The sequence below is a fragment of the Schistocerca americana genome, chromosome 1 (assembly GCF_021461395.2).
Source record: "Schistocerca americana isolate TAMUIC-IGC-003095 chromosome 1, iqSchAmer2.1, whole genome shotgun sequence".
Lineage (NCBI taxonomy): Eukaryota > Metazoa > Arthropoda > Insecta > Orthoptera > Acrididae > Schistocerca > Schistocerca americana.
Genome location: NC_060119.1, coordinates 940690292 through 940703608, shown reverse-complemented (window position 1 = coordinate 940703608; position 13317 = coordinate 940690292). Strand labels below are relative to the sequence as shown.

At 46.9% G+C, this 13317-nt stretch overlaps 1 protein-coding gene and 1 non-coding gene across 2 annotated transcripts in view; one reads left to right on the top strand and one right to left on the bottom strand.

Annotated features, from left to right (window-relative positions):
* LOC124615590 (superoxide dismutase [Cu-Zn]-like) overlaps positions 1–13317 on the bottom strand; it is a 325653-nt gene that overhangs the window by 154176 nt on the left and 158160 nt on the right. The gene's annotated exons all lie outside the window — the stretch shown is intronic.
* Positions 11172–11246, top strand: Trnas-cga. The gene has a single exon. It is a non-coding gene; the product is annotated as a tRNA-Ser (tRNA).

The window sequence follows — 13317 nt, the reverse complement described above, 5'->3', positions numbered from 1 at the left end:
TGCTGTTTATCGAACGAATTATATTACACGATTTAAGATATTTTGATAAAACGGCCGGTCTGTTCTAAGAGACGTCGCCAGATATGAAAGTTACATTGTATGTGCTATAGTTAGTTCAGGCTTTAGTAAATGAACATTTGGATAACGTCAATAATCCATTGGAAGGCCGCAAAATTTAAAAAAATGGATGCATACGACCGTTAATCAGAGCTCGGTGTGAAGACAAGCAGTATAACGTTATGCAATAAAAAGCTTCGAAATAGGCGAAAGTACCTGACGTTTTTTATTTCGTTACCGCTCGTCCATGAGAACGTCGGATCTGTCAGTATTACCGAGGACGGTGGCACAGTGCTGAAACACTAGGCTCGTATTCGCGAGGACGGCGCTTCTACCATCAGGAAATAGGTTTTCCGTGGTTTCCCTAAGTCGCTTTCGAAAACGCTGGGATGGCTTCTCTGAAAAGGACGTAGCAGATTTTCTTCCCAAAACCGAATTTTTGCTCCGTCTGTAATGACCTCGTCGTCGACGAGATGCTAAACCCCAAACTTTCTTACTTCTAGAATCACCAACTATTTATGGAACGACAATCTGGTCTTTGGAGAAAATGGCTGTCACTGAATGGATCCCAAAGATTCATTCACAAAGTAGGTCGTTTATGAAACAGTGTTGGCTCAAATGGCTCTGAGCACTATGGGACTTAACTTCTGAGGTCATTAGTCCCCTAGAACTTAGAACTACTTAAATCTAACTAACCTATGGTCATCACACACATCCATGCCCGAGGCATGATTCGAATCTGCGACCGTAGCGTTCGCGCGGTTCCAGACTGTAGCGTTCCAGACTGTAGCGCCTAGAACCGCTCGGCCACCCCGGCCGGCTGAAACAGCGTTACGAGAAGATGTTTTCCAATGTAAGTAATCAGCAATCTTAGCTCATAGATTCGGAAATTTATTCAATTAACGAATGCACAAAACAAAAGAGAGTAAAATGGAAGGTGTACATCGAAAACACGCGATACAGAAGACTAAGAAAACAAGTAGTCAGCTACAAACCGCATGTAAAACGAGATCCCGGAAGATACAGGAAGAAATGGCTCGACCGAGATCGGAATAGGTGAGAAGCCTCATCGTTTAAATGAAGAAGAAGAAGAAGAAGAAGAAAAAGAAGAGCAACACATTGGATTAAGAGGATAGACATAGCAAACTAAATTTAGAAAAAGATTAGCAGCCCGCCACAACTTCACACTAAATATCTACAACTGGAAGAATTGTTTGGCATAGCGGTAAATTACACCACCGGTCAAAAGTTTTCGATCACCACCGCAACTATGATTTTGTGGTTAAAACAAGAATGTAGTTTTGAATCTACACCTACGCTTACACCCTTACTCCGCAAGCCGCCGTACGGTGCGTGGCGGAGGGTACCCTGTACACTAATAGTCATTTCCTTTCCTGTTCCATTAGACTGTTGTTTATTTACAGTGTTACATTTACAGTTACACTATGGGACTTAACTTCTAAGGTCAACAGTCCCGTAGAACTTAGAACTACTTAAACCTAACTAACCTAAGGACAACACACACATCCATGCTCGAGGTAGGATTCGAACCTGCGACCATACATTGGAATAAAGTATGTAGCTATTATCATGGGTGATGGAAAACTTTTGACCGGTAGTGTTTATACACAAACCTTCTTCGTCAAACAGTCTTTCTATTAGTGAAAACCATATCAAAATAGCTACAGTAGCTACCAAGATTAGCTTTCTCGTACACGTAGAAGAAAGCGACGGGTAAGTTCGTTACGTGTGTGGTTAAACGCAGCCTATGTATAGCTTATAGTCAATCTTCGCTGCTCTCTTGAGTTATGGGACCTCCTCTGTAGCTGACAATCTCGTGGATCCCATCATTACCACGAGACGCCACTCCACACGCTAATTAAACTCTGAACAGTCAACAATACACAGTTTACCTACTCATTATCATTATAAGTATAAATTATACATGCAAACTGTTGTGGATTGGCAGGAGACCGACCCACTAAATGCAGAGGAAGCCAAAGGCACGCGTTTAGCTCACGCAGGCTGGCGTGAGGTCTGGAACAGGACAAGGAAATTAGAACTTAGAAAAACGGACGCAGATGGTGGAATACTTAACTTTAATCCAGTAATGTTGAACGTAGCTCTTGTCTGTACATTATTTACAATATCAATAGTAACAGAACATGGCGCCTTGCTAGGTCGTAGCAAATGACGCAGCTGAAGGCTATGCTAACTATCGTCTCCGCAAATGAGAGCGTATTTTGTCAGTGAACCATCGCTAGCAAAGTCGGCTGTACAACTGGGCGAGTGCTAGGAAATCTCTTTAGACCTGCCGTGTGGCGGCGCTCGGTCTGCCATCACTGATAGTGGCGACACGCGGGTCCGACGCATACTAATGGACCGCGGCCGATTTAAAGGCTACCACCTAGCAAGTTTGGTGTCTGGCGGTGACACCACACAAACCTACCTCGAGAATGAGCCTGTCAATAAGGCCATATCAAACTTCCTTCAGTATTTGCTGAGATTAGCCTTCACATAAAGACAAAAAACGCGGCAGTGGACTTTAGTAACACACTGAGGTGACGAAAGTGATGGGCCAGCGATATGAACATATGCAGACGACGGTAGTATCGCGTACACAAGGGATAAAAGGGCAGCTCATTGGCGGAGCTGTCGTTCCAACTCGGGTGATTCGTGTGAATAGGTTTCCGACATCCTTATGGCCACACGATGGGAATGAACAGATTCTGAACGCAGAACGGCAGTTGGAACTAGGCACAGAGGACATTTCATTTCGCAATTCTTTAGAGAATTCAATATTCCGAGATCCACAGCGTCAAGATTTGGCCACCCAGATCGCCCCGAATGAATCATACCGAACAATGTTAGGACTTGATCGAGAGGTCAGTTCGTGCACAAAATCGTACACCGGCAAAACTTTTGCAATTATGGACGGCTATAGAAGCAGCAAACCTCACTACTTGTGTAATGGACTTCCAACAACTTGTTGATTCCATGCGACGTCGAGCTGCGCTGCGCCAGGCAAAAGGAGGTGAGACACAATATTAGGAGGTATCCTACGATTTTTGTCATCTCAGTGTATGTGTAGATCCTATTCCTGCAAGTGATTCGCCGGCCGCGGTGGCCGAGCGGTTCTAGGCGCTCAGTCCGGAACCGCACGATTGCTACGGTCGCAGTTTCGAATCCTGCCTCGGGCATGGATGTGTATGATGTCCTTAGGTTAGTTAGGTTTAAGTAGTTATAAGTTCTAGGGGACTGATGACCACAGCTAGTAAGTCCCATAGTGCTCAGAGCCATTTGAACCATTTTTTTGCAAGTGATTCCTGATTCCTATAAATGTTAATAAACGTTGAGACCTTACATTCCACGTGGTGCCACACAGTACTTGCACCTTCAGTCATCTCGCTGAATGGGAACGTTGGCAAAGATTTCGAAATTGAAAACTCAGATGGGTGCTAGTAGTGGTTCTTCTCGTGCACGATACGCGAATGGAATAGCAAGAGGAACGTGGAGTAACACCGGTACCTCATGTTCTCCGGCACGCAACACGGTACCATTCGTTTTACCCGAGCAGGAAATGTTCACTCAGCATGAGACCAGTCAGAAATGGATCGGACTCGCAGAGTGCAGACCTCTCTGGAAAGTCCGCAGAGGAACAAGTGGCCGAGTTGTGGAGATATATGGCGACCTCTCCATCAGTGCGACGCCACAATCAATAGTCAATGGGCTGGGCGCCGCGGCGCCACCACCTCCACTCCGCGAATTGCTCCGACATCCTTCACCGCGGGCGCTGCCTGAAAATGCGGTCGGCTGCGCACACCGAAACGCCGGTGCTCCGTCTTGGCGCCGGCAGGTAAAGTCGATCAGTAGGTCCATCGGCCCCTGGATGTTCCTCGGGGTAAAAGCAATCGATTTACGGCGGCGTACTGAAACATTGAAGAATCCAGCTCTTAGGAGGCAAATAGAGAAAATCGCGCTTTTATCGTCCCATCGGTGTGAAAGAGAACAACAGTCGCACAGATGCTATAACTGGAGTCCCTTGTTCAAGAGTTAACTTTCCGATACAGTCTTTGAGCGATGGAATTATAGACAGCTGTAGAGCGAATGCTGCTGTCGTCACGGGGAACGGAGTAGTTTGAGGTGTCACGTCACTGGGATGACGTCAGAACTTGTAGTGGACGTCAGCGAGGCATTCGAGCGTAAGCTGAGAAAGACATAGGATATTAGTGCAATTGATCGCGACTAGATCATGAATGAATGTACAAGGGAAACTCCATTTCCAAAGCGGTGCAGGCACGGCGTTTGTCAAACGAGATATACATTTGAGATTTTATGTAATTTTAGCCCCAACGAGTACTTTCTCAAATGCACAACTCCTTTGGACATTACCTTAGTGACTTTGTTCTGTCCGCGGTTACATGTTCACGGATTCAAGCGATGTTTGAGGTGATCTTAAAGTTTTTAATAAAAAGCAGAATTTTTACATAAGGTTTGTTGTTATTAGTGTCCAACACAAAAGAACAATATGTAAGATCCGCTCCACTTCACTACGTGCGCCGTTAGTGCTGCCACCTTGCCAATACTCAGCAACGTAGCCTAGATACATAGTGTTATCTGAATCCGTCAAACCGAAACCACTACGTCAAATGTTGCAAATACGAACAACCATCAGCTGTATAAGGGAAGGACGACAGTGAAAATTTGTGCCAGACTGAGATTCGCACCTGGATTTCCAGCTTTAGGCGAGCGGTTGCCTTACCATTAGGCTGTCCGAGCACGCTTCACGGCCAGACCCAAACTTCCATACGTCGTCGTTCCCGCGTAACAACCTGTTCTCGTACACCCATCATGTAATTCACGTACAGGCGAGAACATTTTAATTGAAAGACTCTGCCCAGTATCGGTGTATAAATACGCTGATGATTGTTCGTATTTGCAACTGCGAATACATTTTATGTGTTTCATAACGGCTGTAACTGCCACGGTACCTGCTCCTCCGGACACTTATGCATCTCCAAAGGAACATCGCATCGTTCTTCTTAACAACACAAGCACTGCAATATCGCAAAACCACTACCCGTCGCTCCAGACATTCTGCTGGTCACAGCCGTAACTGCCAGTGACTGCCGAAGCAGGCACTTTTATAATGGTGACTTATTATGTCATTCTTAGGGCATCAGTGAAGTCAAGCGTCAGAGTTACACAATGTTTTCTGAATCAAACTGTCATTTACAGAGTTTCAAATAAAGCTCAAAGCTAGCTATAATCAAGATTCATTGGATGAAAATAGAATTCTGAGATCCTCGCAAGCTTTCTATTCACATGGAAATCAAGTTTATAATATCCTGACGGAACCTGGTTGCTGTGGGAATGTAAGGGCTATAAATAGACAAGAACGAAAATGATTTACAAAAATGCCAAAATAAAAACTGAACAGAATGTTGTTGATACGGGGTGACAATTATTGAACTATATGAAATAAATTCGTCATAACTTCTGAACGGTTTGCGTTAGGACGTTCAAATTGCACATTTGGCCATGGGTATGATGGGAATTAGGATGCACGTGATGGTTTGGTTTAGTAACGTAGCTTACTTTCATTTGGATGGAATCGTCAGTAAGCAAAACTGGAGCATTTGGGGGGCTGAGAATCCGCATTTCGCGTTCGAGAAGTCTCTTCACCTCAACGGGTGACTATGTGGTGTGCAATGTTCAATCACGGTATAATCGGCGCGATATACCTTGATGGCACGGAGACTACCGAACAGTACGTGAACCTTTGAAGGTGATTTCATCCCCATTATCCAGGGTGACCCTGATTTCTACCAGATGTAGTTCATGCAAGACGGAGGTCGGCCCAATAGAAGTAGGAGAGTGTTTGATGTCCTGGAGAAGCACTTTGGGGGCCGCATTCTGGGACTGGAGTACACAGAGACCACTGGCAGCCATTCAGAAGGTCATCGACAGAATCGATGTTCCGACACTTCAGCGGATCATGCACAATTTCGCTATTCGTCTGCGTCACATCATCGCCAGTGATGGCAGGCACATCGAACATGTCATAACGTGAATCCGAATATCTGTCTTGGCTCAAATGGTTCAAATGGCTCTGAGCACTATGGGACTTAACTGCTTACGTCATCAGTCCCCTAGAACTGAGAACTACTTAAACCTAACTAACCTAAGGACATCACACACATCCATGCCCCGGGCAGAATTCGAACCTCCGACCGTAGCGGTCGCGCGGTTCCAGACTGTAGCGCCTAGAATCGCTCGGCCACTCCGGCGGCGTTTCTTGTTGAATAATATACATAAATGACCTTGTGGATGACATCGAAAGTTCACTGAGGCTTTTTGCAGATGATGCTGTGGTGTATCGAGAGGTTGTAACAATGGAAAATTGTACTGAAATGCAGGAGGATCTGCAGCGAATTGACGCATGGTGCAGGGAATGGCAATTGAATCTCAATGTAGATAAGTGTAATGTGCTGCGAATACATAGAAAGATAGATCCCTTATCATTTAGCTACAAAATAGCAGGTCAGGAACTAGAAGCAGTTAAGTCCATAAATTATCTGTGAGTACGCATAAGGAGTGATTTAAAATGGAATGATCATATAAAGTTGATCGTCGGTAAAGCAGATGCCAGACTGAGATTCATTGGAAGAATCCTAAGGAAATGCAATCCGAAAACAAAGGAAGTAGGTTACAGTACGCTTGTTCGCCCACTGCTTGAATACTGCTTAGCAGTGTAAGATCCATACCAGATAGGGTTGATAGAAGAGATAGAGAAGATCCAACGGAGAGCAGCGCGCTTCCTTACAGGACCATTTAGTAATCGCGAAAGCGTTACAGAGATGATAGATAAACTCCAGTGGAAGACTCTGCAGGAGAGACGCTCAGTAGCTCGGTACGGGATTTTGTTAAAGATTCGAGAACATACCTTCACCGAAGAGTCAAGCAGTATATTGTTCCCACCTACGTATATCTCGCGAAGAGACCATGAGGATAAAATCAGAGAGATTAGAGCCCACACAGAAACATACCGACAATCCTTCTTTCCACGGAATTAGCTCATGTAACACAGCCCCCCACCCCTCCCCTCACAGAATCTCTGCCACCAGTGCGAATAAGAAGTTGTTCGTACTTTCAATGAATGTTAGTAACTTGGAGGTAATTTCCAAAAAGGAAGCCATGAACGGTCTAGAGATTCGTTGCAAGGTGCGGCGCAGAACGTAGTGCCTTCTACCATACCGAGAGCAAGTGAGTGGGCGACAGGTCGTAGCGGCGACCCGTGGTGTGCGTGACCTGCCGTCCGTTGATGCCTTATTGTCGCGACGAGTCGCAATTAACGGCAAGGCTGGGCTCTGTAGGTGTGACTTCAAAGGAATGGAGGTCAGAGCATACTGCTGTCTAGCACGGTGGCAGACCGCTGCGCCAATGTTCCCGCTGCCAAAAAAAGGAAGAGGCACGGGCGCGCTAAAAGAACGGGAAACAAATGAGACTCAGCTGATCGATGAATGAAGGGGAGGGCAGTGTACTTGTCTGGTGTTTAAGCCGCGTAGTGTACCTCCACGGCTAACATCAGAGTCCATGTTTCCACTGCTGCAGGGAACCTTCACTGACCTATCCTTAATACGTCTTTACGGCGGGGCCGAGAACTTTTTTACCTCTCGGTTGGCCCTCTCCACGTGGAAACAAGACATGCAGAGAAACCTCTACCTCAACGAACGTGTAGCTATGAATAAAATAGGAACAAAAGCGAATTATGATAATTTCTGACAACACTGTCTGGTAGTTCTATTCTTCCGCAACACATTTGTACTTTCGGAATTTCCCACATTATTAATTTACTGGGAGAGATATTTATAACATAGTTCTTTGCTTAATTTACGTGTAATCGACCCTCGCTTATGGTCATTCGATTCGTAGTTTGATCAGCTGCAGTGTCAGCTATGGGAATTTCTTGGATGGGCTGGATGTAATGATTGCCAACGTGACTGCAAATCGCTCTGGAAAGGCCTATGAGCTCCAAATAAACTTCCTTCAGTTGTTTTTACTAGTATTTACTTTCAGTTCTCATCGTTTGATACAAATTTTCACATTTGGCTTCCTTTTTGGAAATTACCTCCAATTTAACAACTGCCATTATTTCTCATAGCTTCCCCCCCCCCCCCCTCTTTGAGTGCATTTCAAAATAGAACTATTTCCTTAGATCCTTGGGTAAGGACTGCAATTACTGGGGATGGATAAAAAAATGGGAAAACAAAAAACACATTACATTACTATGCCTAATACGGTTTAGGAAACAAGTTGGTTTTCAAAACAGCTTCCCGTCTTCTCTGAATGGATAAATACACTCCTGGAAATGGAAAAAAGAACACATTGACACCGGTGTGTCAGACCCACCATATTTGCTCCGGACACTGCGAGAGGGCTGTACAAGCAATGATCACACGCACGGCACAGCGGACACAACGGGAACCGCGGTGTTGGCCGTCGAATGGCGCTAGCTGCGCAGCATTTGTGCACCGCCGCCGTCAGTGTCAGCCAGTTTGCCGTGGCATACGGAGCTCCATCGCAGTCTTTAACACTGGTAGCATGCCGCGACAGCGTGGATGTGAACCGTATGTGCAGTTGACGGACTTTAAGCGAGGGCGTATAGTGGGCATGCGGGAGGCCGGGTGGACGTACCGCCGAATTGCTCAACACGTGGGGCGTGAGGTCTCCACAGTACATCGATGTTGTCGCCAGTGGTCGGCGGAAGGTGCACGTGCCCGTCGACCTGGGACCGGACCGCAGCGACGCACGGATGCACGCCAAGACCGTAGGATCCTACGCAGTGCCGTAGGGGACCGCACCGCCACTTCCCAGCAAATTAGGGACACTGTTGCTCCTGGGGTATCGGCGAGGACCATTCGCAACCGTCTCCATGAAGCTGGGCTACGGTCCCGCACACCGTTAGGCCTTCTTCCGCTCACGCCCCAACATCGTGCAGCCCGCCTCCAGTGGTGTCGCGACAGGCGTGAATGGAGGGACGAATGGAGACGTGTCGTCTTCAGCGATGAGAGTCGCTTCTGCCTTGGTGCCAATGATGGTCGTATGCGTGTTTGGCGCCGTGCAGGTGAGCGCCACAATCAGGACTGCATACGACCGAGGCACACAGGGCCAACACCCGGCATCATGGTGTGGGGAGCGATCTCCTACACTGGCCGTACACCACCGGTGATCGTCGAGGGGACACTGAATAGTGCACGGTACATCCAAACCGTCATCGAACCCATCGTTCTGCCATTCCTAGACCGGCAAGGGAACTTGCTGTTCCAACAGGACAATGCACGTCCGCATGTATCCCGTGCCACCCAACGTGCTCTAGAAGGTGTAAGTCAACTACGCTGGCCAGCAAGATCTCCGGATCTGTCCCCCATTGAGCATGTTTGGGACTGGATGAAGCGTCGTCTCACGCGGTCTGCACGTCCAGCACGAACGCTGGTCCAACTGAGGCGCCAGGTGGAAATGGCATGGCAAGCCGTTCCACAGGACTTCATCCAGCATCTCTACGATCGTCTCCATGGGAGAATAGCAGCCTGCATTGCTGCGAAAGGTGGATATACACTGTACTAGTGCCGACATTGTGCATGCTCTGTTGCCTGTGTCTATGTGCCTGTGGTTCTGTCAGTGTGATCATGTGATGTATCTGACCCCAGGAATGTGTCAATAAAGTTTCCCCTTCCTGGGACAATGAATTCACGGTGTTCTTATTTCAATTTCCAAGAGTGTAGAAGCCCTGTATGATTTTCAAGGGGATCTTATCTCAATCTTGCTGCAAAATAGGGGCAAATTCAGCTAACGATGATGGAGGTGGACAACGATCATGCACCCTTCTCTCCGAAGCAGGCCACAAATGGCCAATAACAACGACATCTGGTGACTTTGGTGGCCAGGGGAGATGCGAAAATTTACCGTTGTGCTCACAAAACCAGTTCTGGAATACGCAAGCTGTATGATGAGGACCCTTGTCGTCTTGAAGCACAGCATCACCACTGGAGAAAACACCTTGTCCCATGGGATGGATCTAATCAGCCCAAATGGTCACATAATCCTTAGCAGTAATTCTACCTTGAAGAGTGACCATGAGGCGCGTGGTATACCACGATATGGCTCCCCAAATTTTCATCGAACTCCCGCCATGTTTCTCTCTTGGGGACGTGAACTCGGCTAGAAGAGGGAAACCACGTGAAACAAGACTCATCCGACCAAATGACATTCTTCCATTGCTCCATAGTCTAGATTTTATGGCCTCGGCACCACGCTTCTATGTTACGGGCATTTGTATCACTAACAGCTGTTTTGGAATTCCATCTCGCCCTGCATTAGCCTGCTTATGGAGCTCCCTTCGTGTTGTTTTGATTCTGACAGGCCTTCCGAATTCGACATTCACTTCGCAGTGACTTTTGCAGCAGTCGCGCTCCATCCTCTTAGTCACCGTCACAATCCTCTTCAAAGACCAACTGTCACGATTACCGAACACACACAGTTTCGTCCGCTTTGTGATTTCCGCTTTCGCTGTGTGCGGCGTAAGTCATTGATATGGTGCCGATCACCAATCACTTCGGCTACCTTTGTTACTGAAGCATCTACCATATGAGCACCAACATTTTGCGTTGTTCGAATTCACTCAGTTCTGACATAATACACTCATAACTACTCAGAACACTGTTCTCGCCACGACAGACACTTGTGACGTATTGAGGACATTGTACACGTGCCGTTCATGGTCAAATATAACAGCACCACCTGCAGGCTTGGCCAGCATCTGCATTTATCCAGAATGAGATTTTCACTCTGCAGCGGAGTGTCCGCTGATATGAAACTTCCTGGCAGATTAAAACTGTGTGCCGGACCGAGACTCGAAATAGGGACTTTTGTCTTTCGCGGGCAAGTGCCCTACCAACTGAGCTATCCAAGCACGACTCACGCCCTGTCCTCACAGCTTCACTTCTGCCAGTACCTCGTTTCCTACCTTCCAAACTTCACAGAAGTTCTCCTGCAAACCTTGCAGAACTAGCACTCCTGAAAGAAAGAAAGCTGTGAGGAAGGGCCGTGAGTCGTGCTTGGATAGCTCAGTTGGTAGAGCACTTGCCCGCGAAAGGCAAAGGTCCCGAGTTCGAGTCTCGGTCCGGCACACAGTTTTAATATGCGAGGAAGTTTCATCTGCATTTATGTTGAAACATGCATTCCTCGTGGTGCTTGTCCAAACCGAGTACATTGTCTGTTGCCATCTTGTCGATGTGTTTTAACCTGCTATGGACTGAAGTAAGCGAACTTCTTTGTCTCTTTAACACTTCCATAATTAAAATATTTTCCTATGCATAACAGGGTTATTTTAGCAAAATCTGTCATTGTTGTTTAGTGGTTCCCATAATGGAAATGCTGCATCAGATTTTGCTATTGGCGTTGAGTAAGTATTGCAACATGTTTTTTTTCTGAAAGGAGATTAGTTTTATTCAGGATTCCAAAACACCATATCATTCCCCACTATTCTGCCTACAAAATCCTATTTTTAAACACAATTTCAGTTCAATGTGACGGCCTTACGCCACCTTGCTGGGAGGGCCTCGGTATGCAACATGGTACCAATCTACAGGTCGAGTAGGAGCCAAAATCGTGCTGCGACAGTAACCCATGTTCGATAAAAAATTGTCTCGATCAGCCTCGTAACGCTCAAGCAATTCCGCACCGCTGGCCCTCACTGTTCTTTATGGTCTTCTGTTAGACAGCGACGAACCTAGCGGGCACACACCTCTGAGTATCCCACCTGGTGGACGAACACGTTAGCAGTACCAACAGAGACGCCCAGTTGAGCAGCGTGATGTTCGATCATGATCCGTCGATCACCTCGAATGAGAGTGTCCGCACGTTCCAACATTGTAGGGATCACAGCTGTGTGCGGCCGGCACGCAGAGATCGGGCAGGTTTGCGCGACCTTACTGTGATGAAGACAGACGTTTCGCCCAGCGACTCACAGTGCTTTTGTTCCCTGCCAGATCTCCGTAGACACTCTGTAAGTGCCTGACAATATCTGCGATGCTCTGATTTTCCACCAAAAGAAACTCAACGCACCTGCGTGACAGACGTCATTTTGAAGGCTGCGTATAGCGCCACCACCTATTGGAATTTCATGAAACTATACTGCAGCGAGAATGTCCCACAGCAAATTCCGCATTTTTTGAACCGAAATTGGCCCGAAAAAAATGTGTTACATTACTTAGTGAACACCCCCTGTATTTATTTATATTGAAGATTACATCTAAACTACGTTAAAATTGTCCTAACTGTTTCGTGTCTGCGACCGTTCCTTCTGTCCCAGTACAGTCATACTGAATGTTTCGACAGAAACACCTGCAGTTCTTAAAATTCGACGCTGCCATAATGTTGATGACGGGAGAATTTCACTGGCGGCACGAAATTTCTTATCTAAGAGTAGGGAAGAGAGCGACAGTTCGGAAAAGACGTAGTTAAAGAGCTACAGTTTTAAGCTGTGTTGTGTCAGTTACGCAGCCTGTCCAACACGAATCGCACTGAAACCGCCACGGACGTGATGTTACGCGCTCCCTTTGGTGGTGTACCCAGCGACCAGCAGCAAGAGTGTCAGCTGCTCCGCTCCAGACGGCAGCAGTCTGCTCCACACAGACACACACGCGCTTTACGAGCAGCGGGCGGCGCCTTTCTTCGCTGGGAGGGTGCTTTTCCTCGGCAGGTGCCCAGCAGCAGTCAGCCGTCTGGCTGCCTCTGCAGTTCGCGCGCCTGGACAAAGAGGAAGGCGGCTTGGCTGCTGCGTCTCTAATGTGAGTTTTTCACCAGCCCAGACACGTAGTAGACGTTAAAAGTAGAGGCTGAGATAAGCGGGAACCTAAAGCGACCTGGGTCGCACTTTTAATTTGTCGTTATCAAGTGTGCGCGCGCATGACGTTACCCACTACCAGTGGTGGCTTGTACAAGCTTTTACCAATGTACTACAAGATTACAATTAAAAAGAAACAGAAAACAAATTCACAAATAATATATTAAAAAAACTAGTACTCACTCACGAGGAGAACACGGCAATAGCCCGACTTCCAAGAAACTTCGCTCAGTGAAGAGGGGTCAATATAAGCGAACACGAATCTCGGCTTATCCGTAGATATTAATCCGTTTCTGAGAAAACGACGGTCAAAGTTTTGGAGGTAATTTATGTGCCTTTTAATGAGAAAATAT